Below are 10,899 nucleotides of genomic sequence, written 5' to 3'. Positions count from 1 at the left end.
TTTTCGTAATTTTTCCTTTATCTATGCTATAAGACGTTGCTTCGTACCAAATTTCAAGATTCTGAGTTCACGGGAAGCACCCTGTAGGTTTTGATTCCCTTGCAAGTGTCAAAAAATTGCGGCATAAACGGCTGTATCTTTTGATTACGTTGGCTTAGAAGTTTGATTTTTTCACAGCTTCAAGGGACAGTAGACCTGAGTAATTGATATAAATTTCAGCTTCATACCTCGACGCGTTCCTGAGAAAAAGGGTCTTGACAGACGGACGGACGGACAACAAAGTGATCCTATAAGGGTTCCGTTTTTTCCTTTTGAGGTACGGAACCCTAAAAATTAAGATATGGACACCCGCGAATTAGATTTTCAATAAAATTTTTCGCGAAAAATACTACGGTTATAAATAATTACGATAAAGTTGTACTTATTATTAAATTGTTCTAATAGAGCTTATTATTTGGATACTGATTGCAAAGTAACCCTGTAAGTATAGCCGCCTGGTAGTTGGAGTGAAAATGCGGGTTCGACTTCCGCTTTAGACAAAATGTGAGTACGAGTGTTAAATTTATAATAGCCATAATCTTAGCATTATGTGTAAGCTGTGTATAATAATATTATTCACCTTGCCTAAGTATCATCGTCATCATCGGCCATTTAGTCTCCACTGCAGGAGAACGACCTTCTCTAAAATAGATGCAAAAGGAAGGATTTGGTCTACACGCAAAGTTTAGTAAGTTATTTTGACTCTGTAAAGAAAAACATTTCTATCTCAGATTTTTATTGCAATTTTATAACATACAAATTCAGTCATTAAGTTGTTTTTAACCAAGTTTGTCTCAATAAAACACATTTTTACTGATAATTTTTATGGCACGAAAAACAAAGAGGCGGGAAAAATAATCCAAGATGGCCGATTTGTGCTCGCTTTCCCGGGGATTTCTGGCGCCATTACAATATTGACATCTGCCATTTATCTATTGCTGTTCTTACAAGGCTTAATCCAAGCGTGATAGGGTCGCTTTCAGCTTGTTTCGTGGCTGCGAAATTTTTGTTTTTGTAAAGGAGCCCGCCACAAGTCAAGTTGCAAATCGGGAAACATTATACAGATTAAATTTTCTAGGAACTATACAACGCGATCTAACCAATTTTTTACATAACAAAGATTTTTTTATGACGTATACGTAACTACTCGATTTAAAAATTCGATCATCATCATCATCATTTCAGCCATAGGACTTCCATCCACCACTGCTTAACAGGCCTCCCCCAATGATTTTTTTTAATTACCGATTTGTAGCGGCCTGCATCCAGTGCCTTCCTGCTACCTCTTTATGAAGTCGTAGGTCCACCTTGTGGGTGGAATTTGCTGCCCCATCGGCCGTCAGTTCTGCGTGCTATATGCCCTGCCCATTACACTTCAGCTTGCTAATCCGTCGGGCTATGTCAGCGACTTCAGTACGGCTAGCACGAACAACTTTCGAGTTCGAATCGTTTGCGTATTCGAATTGCCATGAAAAGAATTAGTACGAAAACTACAACAGCGCCCTTGTGAACGTGTCGTAAAGTGATCTTAGTATGAGAAATGGTTGCACGAAACTTATTTTGAAATCAAAATTGTCACGTTATTGTTTAATTCGAAGGTTGAGTATCGAATTTTGTCGAATACGCAAACGATTCGAAGACGAAAGTTGTTCATGCTAGAGCAGCAGTTGGTTTACGTATTTTCTATTAATTTCATACTTAACTTATGGACATAGTGTACCTTTTAAAATGAAACTTAACTATAGATAAGAAAAACACAGAATCATTTGCCTGCATAAATGATTCTTAGTACTTCAATATAAAACTAACTCAATATTGGTGACTTAACAAAAATCTGTAACGTGGTTTTATCCACTTCATACAGTTACCCACTCAATGGCAGTCCCCCAAGAAATCTCGTCGAATCCGATCTTTTACATACATACAAAGCTGTTTTACATAAAAAAGCAATTGGCCTAACATATACAGCAGTTAACTTACGAAATCGACTGCTAATAAATTACTTCAATGGAAATCGTTTAGCTTTTGAGTTAACGGACGAGTTTAAACTGTCAGGGATTGTAATAGAATTATATTCCAAACTGCCTTTATTAGGTTTAGTAATAGATAGTCGGTGGACTGACGACCTACTGAAGGTTGCGGGAATCACTGGATGTGGGCAGCGCAAGGCCGGTCGTTGTGGAAATACTTGGGGAGGCCTTTGTCCAGCAGTGGACATCTTTTGGCTCAAAACATTGAAAATACTTCAATGTAAGCAGTTCTCTGAATGGAGATTTTGTAAGTAGTAAGTTGGTGTTAAAATAAATAAGAATCATTCTAATCGATTTTAAACAGCGGCAGGTTGAATCAACCTGATTCTTCGAAAGAAAAAGTAACTTATTCACTTCGAAGGATTCATTTAGTAAATTATCATTGTTAATGCAAATTACTATTACAAATAAGAAAGACTGCAATAAAATCAAGTGATTTTTTCATCTATTATTGGCTATTAACATAAATACAAACATTATTCTTCTAAATAGCTACGAACGAGGCGAAGGCAACATGCCCACTCAGCCTCGCAACAAATCGCCCGAAAAACTTTATGATACATTATCCGAATTACAAGGGAGAATCTAATCTGTACAAATATGTTAAGCACTATGTAAGAAATGGGACTAATTTAGATAAAAGCCCGCGAAATGCGGACAAAGTGGTCGTAACGCGAGAGTGCCGATAAATTCGCAGCGCCATCTGTAAATGGGTTCCATGTATTCATGAGGCTGGCTAGATGGCGTTAGTGGGCATTAATCCGCGTTCCAAAATCAAATGCTGTGCAAATAAAGGGTATTGTAGGATGTTGATTTGGGATTTTGGGTGAAAGTAAACAGTCGTCTTGTGAATTCTCAATGGAAATGTGATTGTCTGTTAATTATTGAGTGGGTTTATTGATTTTGCCTCGCAAAGTTACCTACTCGTTAAATACCGTCTATACCTTGGAGTATGAGTACTTATTCTTTGGTCTATACCTACTTACCTACATACACCCATATGGCTTAGTGGTTGGAGTTGGTCCAGGTTAGACACACAAAAACTGTAAACGAACCAAAGTCGCTGACATATCCCGACGTATTAGCAAGCTGAAGTGGCAATGGGCAGGGCACATAGTACGCAGAACTGACGGCCGATGGGGCAGAAAGGTTCTGGAAAAACGCAGCGTGGGACGTCCACCTACAAGGTGGACCGACGACATCGTAAAGGTAGCAGGGAAGCGCTGGACGCAGGCCGCTACCAATCGATCAAAATGGAAAGCATTGGGGGAGGCCTATGTTCAGCAGTGGACGTCCTGTGGCTGAAATGATGATGATGATGATGATGATGAGACACACAAAAAAATAGATCCTACAGCGTACTTCAGCTTGACGTGCTGTAGTCCTACTTCAAGCTGAGCATGCATACGACAAGCAACGCACATAATCTAGAAACTAAGTAGCATCACATAACCTTGTCCCCGCAGGGTAGGTATGCAATTTCATTTTTTTTCCCGGAAAAAAAGGGTACTATGTTAGAACAAAGTAGGTACACTATTCGTCTATCATTAGACTAAGGTCTGACTGAAACGTAATTAATGACGAATAAACTGGAGTGCGTCAGGAGCACATTTGTAGCTTTTATAGACAAGCGTTTAATTCAAATTCTTTATAAGTATTAGCCAAGGTCTCCAGACGACCTCATAAAGGTAGCAGGAAGGCGCTGGATGCAGACCGCTACCAACCGGGCGATGTGGAAATCATTGGGGGAGGCCTATGTTCACTGGACGTCCTGTGGCTAAAATGATTCCAAATAAGCTTTTAAAAAGCATTTTTACACGTCCCAGTATTAACTCTACCACTGCTTCGGGACAATAAATGGACCAGTGCTGAGAAGAAGCAGCGCAGAGCAAGAAACTTAGTCACTATTGTGTAGTAGACGTTCTTAGATGTATTACTTTTACACGTCCCAAATATAGCTCATCCTATCACCACTTCGGGACAACATATTGGCTGGTGCTGAGATGTGGCTAAGGAACATCAGTCACCTTTGTCAGCCAAGTTAATGACGAATAAACTGGAGTGCGTCAGGAGCTCGTGTTATGAGTCGTTGAGCTCGTCCTTGCGACGATGGCTGTTGTCCCGCGGCGCAATCACACGAGAGAGAAATGTGTGGACATGACCACATACTTTCGTAGTAGTTTTTACAAGCTTGGGGCCCTCATCATCATCATAATTTTATAAAACTCATAAAAAAACTCATTTATTTCTGTAAGTAGGCTTTAAAAAAGCACTTTTACTTTTCAGCCACAGGACGTCCAGTGCTGAACAAAGATGTCCCCCTATTTTCAGATTAGGCGGTCCGGCTTTTTTAGCGCTTTTCCACAACCATTGGCTCTACCATCTTGTAACTTCTTAGGACAATGTTTTACGCTGCCTGCACTTGCTTGAGCTCATTATAATAGATAGTTTAGGCCTATCGATTCGGGCATCATGGGCTCTTTTTCAGGTATCCACCACACACATTGAATAATAATTTATGGTAATTGTTTCCCGTTTGGTTAGAATAATGCGATTGTATTTCAAGCCCTCTATTTTACTCTAGTAGCGTTTGTTAATTTAGGTTAGAATATAATTTCTAACAAGTCACACACCACACAGTGTTTTTATCACACTCAAATTATTTTATTAAAAAATTATTTCAACTCTCTAAACAAAAGCCGCATCCACACTATTCCCTCGCCGCAAACGGGCAATCAGCCAGCGATCGCCAACACGACAATACCCCTCCTTGATGCCAAATTCAATTTGCACCAATCAACGGGCGTCGTCTTCCCGCCTTCGCGCTGTTGGGCCGTGGCGTTCGTTTGAATTTTCGAACGCCGGAAGCGAGCGTTTTCTTTTTTTGTGGAATTCTTTTTTGATGAACGTTATGGCTGGAAAATTGTTGTGCTGAAATATTATCTACTGCTTTATTTTGTCTCTGCTCCTTTCTTTCTTTCTATTGTTCTAAAGAAGTTTAAAAATAGGTTTGTTCACATAATAAGTTTTGTTCTTGACTTTAGTTCTATTAAAAAATATTTAATGTACAAAGCGGCTCTATTTAACAGGCTTTGAGGTCTCTAAGGCAGACAGTCATGTCACTATTCCCTAAAATGGTACATAATTGTATTCTCTAGGTGGTGGGCAGGCTGGCCTAGAAAATGCCATTTTATCCACCTATGGCGGCGCAAAGTCTGGTATCAAAGCTGTGGCCTGTGAGCTCAGTTACCATAGGATGGAGAAAGATTTAACCAGCACGATCTATGACACCAAAAATTACAATGCCATCCGAGTTCAGCCTTTTCTCTAGTACGATTTCAGAAAATGCTGTATTTCCTGAACACTATAATCCGGACGTTTTCAAGGCGAGAGTGAATAGACACTTACAGGGCAGATATGTACCATCCTAGACTGCATCTCACTTAACACCAGGTGCGATTGCGGTCTTATCTAGCATTAAAAAAAAATGTATAGTTTCATGAACCATAAGACAATCGCCGACACAGATAATAAAAAAAAAATGTATAAAAACGTAAAACGGAACGCAGTTTCGCCGTCTCTAGTTTACAAAATGTAACCAGACTAACAGAATCAATGACAACTGTAACGGAGGGAATTGGAGTGCAAATAGTATCTCGCACCTCAAACAGAATACAAAATCGGCCGGGGAATATCAATATTTGATATTTGATTTTGTAACGGCACCGTGACGTTTCGCGCGCTTTCGGCGCCGCCATTTTGGAAGATTATTTTTGGCGCCTAAATCAATATTTTAAACCGAAACTAATTTTGATTGTGTTAAACTATTACTCGATCTTATCATTTTATCCTTTCGTTCGTTTAAGCCGAAAGACGGCCACTGCTGGACAAAGGCCTCCCCCAAGGTTTTCCACAAAGACCGGTCCTGCGCCGCCCGCATCCAGTCACCTACCGCGACCTTCACCAGATCGTTGGTCCACCTAGTGGGAAGCCTGTCCAGGCCCACACTACGTCTTCCGGCTCGTGGCCGCCTCTCGAGAACTTTTCTGCCCCAGCAGCCATCAGCTCTACGAGCTATGTACCCTCCCCATATCCATTACAATCTTTTAATGTTAACTACGGTGAGATTCGAACCCACCACTGTCGTGGCAAAATTAAACGTACCTTTACATTTTTAAGTCCTGAATATCATATAGGGGAAAGTCTAGTATATTGGACCGACTATTTAATTGTACCACCTTCATTGTGGTTAATTACAATAAAAAGTATTTAAGTATTGTTTAAGGGTGTAATATCCGTTGTCTGGAGGTATCCATAGTACAAACTTTGCTAGAGGCGCAGTGTAAATGTCCAAGGATAAAAACTCATAAAACTCATTTATTTTTGCAAATAGGCTTTCAAAAAGCACTTTTACACGTCCCATCCCAGTATTAACCCTACCACTGCTTCGGGACAATAAATGGGCCAGTGCTGAGAAGAAGCGGCGCAAGAAACTCAGTCACTATTGTCAGCCTCCTTTTCAAGGTTTTACAGTCTTTAAATATAGTCATAGATATTTATTTAAGGATGTCGTCTGACTAAGTGTGACGGCACGCGGCAGACAGTAGTGACTGAGTTTGTTGCGGCGCTTCTTTTCAGCACTTGTCAAAATTAAATGTTAGTCTCGAAGCGCTGGTAGGGTAAAAAGATTATGAGACATGTAGAGGCTCCTTACGAGCAAAATATTTGACGATTTTTGTAGTAGTCTATACAAATAAAGAAATTTTGACTTTGACTTTGAGTAGGTACCTGTACTCTGTACATCCAATATCTAAACTTATTTATACCTATCGATTACATAGATTACAGGCACAATGAGTTCGATACGGTAACAACTCATCTGTTGTAAGTAGTTTGGATAAGCCCCATCAATCAGGCCCCACCCCCTCTGGGCTGGGTGTATAACGCGATCCTCTATTTGAGACCCGTGAAATACTCAAGTGTGAATCTGGGGGAGTTAAGTAACTGTTAAAGTTCAAGCTTGAGTAGTCAAGACATTTTCATATCATTTAAATTAGGTAGGTACGTAAAAATGCGTTACTAAAATAACGAACAATGAATGTTTCATTGGAGTTAGACTCTAACTAAAGTAGAGGTTATCAATCGACTGTTGATAACTATTTATCAAGAACTTAGCTTGCATTATATTCAGTCCGACACAGCCTTTCTGTCATGCAAAGGTTTCCTTCTATTTTCGCACAAAACGTACCATTTAATTCGACTGGAACAGATTAAGTTGCAAATTCGAAGGCTATGGCCCGGTTTCCACCAGATCCAAACATATCTTTTCGCTTGGTGGAAATCGGGCTGAAAACTACATCCGCATTAAGAATACGGCTTTTTCAGTAGCTCAAAACATTAAAAGAGGATGCAAGACATTGCCGTCTCGCTCTCCCGACGCGCCAAGAATACGAATCTTCGCGTTTTTCCAACGCAATCTATAGTTCAGTTGAAGTAGTGTAGGGTGGCCATCAATTTGTATTATTAAGGATAATTAGGAATTGTTATTGATAACTTTTGTTCGTTGTAGATTGTGCGGATAAGCTAATAAATTATTTATACTTTATGAATTTAATAATTATTTATTAATAAATACGTACCTACTTTCTATCAACATTTTGCTAAAAAACGCAATAGTTATTGTTTTTATTATTCTTGAAAATGTAATGAGAACAATCTCATGAAAATGTAATGCCCACAAGGGCAAACTTTTTTTGATCCCAGAACTAATTTTTTTCACATGTACCTATTATTAGAAAACATGATTGTTTTCAGTAGTCCAGTTAACCATTTATTCATTAATCATGATCTAACACACCACAGGATTAACGGTTGTTATTTCAACTTGTATTTTTTACAATTTACATTATGATGTTTTAACGGTCTTATCCTTTTTGTAGTGTCTTGAATAGTAAGTACAATTTACTTCGTTTTAATTAGGGATGTTATGGATGGATTATGTAGTTTCGGTTATGGATACGGTTACGGATATAGGAATAATATTAAACCGGTTTCGGTTACGGATCTTTTTTTATTTCGGATATCCGAAAGTTTCGGTTACTTTTACGGATATCCATAACATCCCTGGTTTTAATGATCTTATCCATCTAAAGAGTGTCTTGTTTCGTTCAAAAATGGCTGTTACCGCCCATCACCGCCCCCTCACTCAATTTACTGCTCGGAGTTCAAAGCGGTCCGTTCGAGGTCTTTGAAATATTAGCTTTTGACTGAAACTGTAATGGATACTGAGTAATAGGACGCGTGGCTATTTGATGTTTCTAGTTATACAAGGCAAAAATTCCTGTTGGATCCAAAAGATGATTTCATGATCAAATACAACAACTTTTTATAGAAACAACATCGAAAAGTCACAAAAAAATCACTTAAATTATGGTAACAACAAGGAAGAAGTGATTTTTTTGTTATTTTATAATTATCACCTCCTTTCGGAACAGCAGAGTTTTTTTAAACAGTTTTATTCTGTAACCAGCATGTCAAAGCTTCGATACGAAATTGTAAATAGTTCAAGTTTAAGATTACTTAACTCATACCAGTTGTTTTCGTGTCAATTTACAATTAAAAATTTACAGGTGACTTCAATGTTTAATGCCTAGTTAGTCTTATTTTTAAATTACTTAGTACTTATGTGTGTTTGTTGTGTCAATGAAGGTTTTTTCCAATTGTATTTAACCCATCTGGCCAGCGTGGTTAGTGTAGGACAAATCCTCCATTTTCCTCTGGTAAATAAGAGAGCATCGTGCTCCTGCAGTAGAGACCTAAAGACTTGATGATGATGATGATGGCATCGAGCATTTAGTTTATAGTTGTTAGAAGTTGGGCTTTTGATCCGGGAATATTTAGAGGGAAAACAAAATGAAAGATATTCTTTTAACATAATGACTATATTTTGTAAATCTTTACATAATTAAACACATTACTTAAGAGATCGCCATTTACATCTTATGAATATTAATACTATGTTATAATTAGAATAGTATACATTTGTTCTTACGACTAATTTAGCGTAGTTTTTTTTACATAAATACTATAAATAATATTTAAGATTTATTTTATTTATGATTAATGTTAATTGCTTTATTCTAAAAAGCATATTTTACAGTGAATTATAAATAAATTGTACATGTTTTTCTGATTAGTAAAATAAAATAAAATTAGACTTACATAAAAAAAGATATTGCATTATTTTCGCGGCCTATTAAAATTACTTTTTGACATAAATGTTTTTTTATAAATATAGCTTTACTGTGAGTACAACAGTATTTTTTCTGAGTTTTGCTCTGTTCCTTTGCTGTCTGCCTGTAATTTTGACTATCGAGGAAATCTTCTAAAGTACCTTTAAAATATATGACATAGACACAGCATACCAAAGTTACGCCCCTGCCCGTTCAATAATTATTTAAACTAAACATAGTGCGTATATTTACAGACATTATTTTTATAAAATACTATACGAAGATATTATTAAAAAAACTCTCAAAGAACACATTTACAAACTATGCTACAAAATAATACTGATTGTAAGATGTTTGCTTAAATAATATTAGTTATTCTAAAATAATTTAAGTTTTACTATCACTCACTCTACTTATTCAGTCAATAGTAAAAACAAGATTTGAGTGATGCTTCTAACAAGTTTTATCTTTGGAATAACCTAATCCTGGACATAAAATTGCAAAATAATAAAATTAGCTACTTTTTGTGAGTTATAAAAATTCGATTTACACAAGTAAATATTTAATAAGTATGTTCTATGTATATTATTAAATTATTTGGCCTATTTCAGTTCTTCATTCATTGAAATAAAATTACGAACTAATTTTATTAAAAAATGTCTATAATAAACATGAAATTTTGGACACCGCACGATTCAATTGTTAATAATAGAGGGAATAATAATTACATATTTACAATAATTAACCAATTAATAAATGCACGATATTATGCGATAAATAGAAAAATAAAAGTCACAATTCACTAAAAATACTTAAGAAAGAAACTAACGCCCGTATTCAAAGACATTAGGTACTATGAGGTCTCACAGTGCGCATGGACGCACAGTGTGACACACAAACCAATCACAGAGCTCGATTTGCTGCATCACATAAGCAGGCATCATTTGTGAATACGGGCTTCATCTTTTACCAAGAACCGGATTGATTTCGTTATTAATTAATTTAGAAATAAATTTTTTCTCACATTAACCCAGCGAACACTGCCTAAGTTGCACCACCTTAACTTTAACCGTACCATGACTTTAACCGTTGTTTTATTTGACGTTTGTTATGGCAAAAATATAGAGCAATTCACGAAAAAGAGCGATTTGCATAACTTTAATACAAGAAACAAAAATAAACTTGCCGTTCCAAATTTCAGATTGCATAAGATTGGTAATTCATTTATGGGAAAATGTATTAAATTCTTTAATAAATTACCACAAACTGTTGTAGAACTACCCATTCATAAATTCAAAGCACATATTAAAAGTACCTTAATGAAAAAGGGCTACTATAAAGTCGATGATTATTTAAAAGATAAAAATGTTTGGGATACGTTACTGCCTAGCTCGCATAAATATTTATAACTTTGTACATTTTAAAGCATGTAAACCTTTGAAAAAGAGGCTGACAATAGTGACTGAGTTTCTTGCGCTGCTTCTTCTCAGCACTGGCCCATTTATTGTCCTGAAGCAGTGGTAGGGTTAATACTGGGACGTGTAAAAGTGCTTTTTTTAAGCCTATTTACAGAAATAAATGAGTTTTAATGAGTTTTT

This window comes from Ostrinia nubilalis, chromosome 27 (genome assembly GCF_963855985.1).
Source record: "Ostrinia nubilalis chromosome 27, ilOstNubi1.1, whole genome shotgun sequence".
Classification (NCBI taxonomy): domain Eukaryota; kingdom Metazoa; phylum Arthropoda; class Insecta; order Lepidoptera; family Crambidae; genus Ostrinia; species Ostrinia nubilalis.
The sequence above is the reverse complement of the archived record's forward strand: the minus strand, read 5'-3'. Positions refer to the sequence as shown.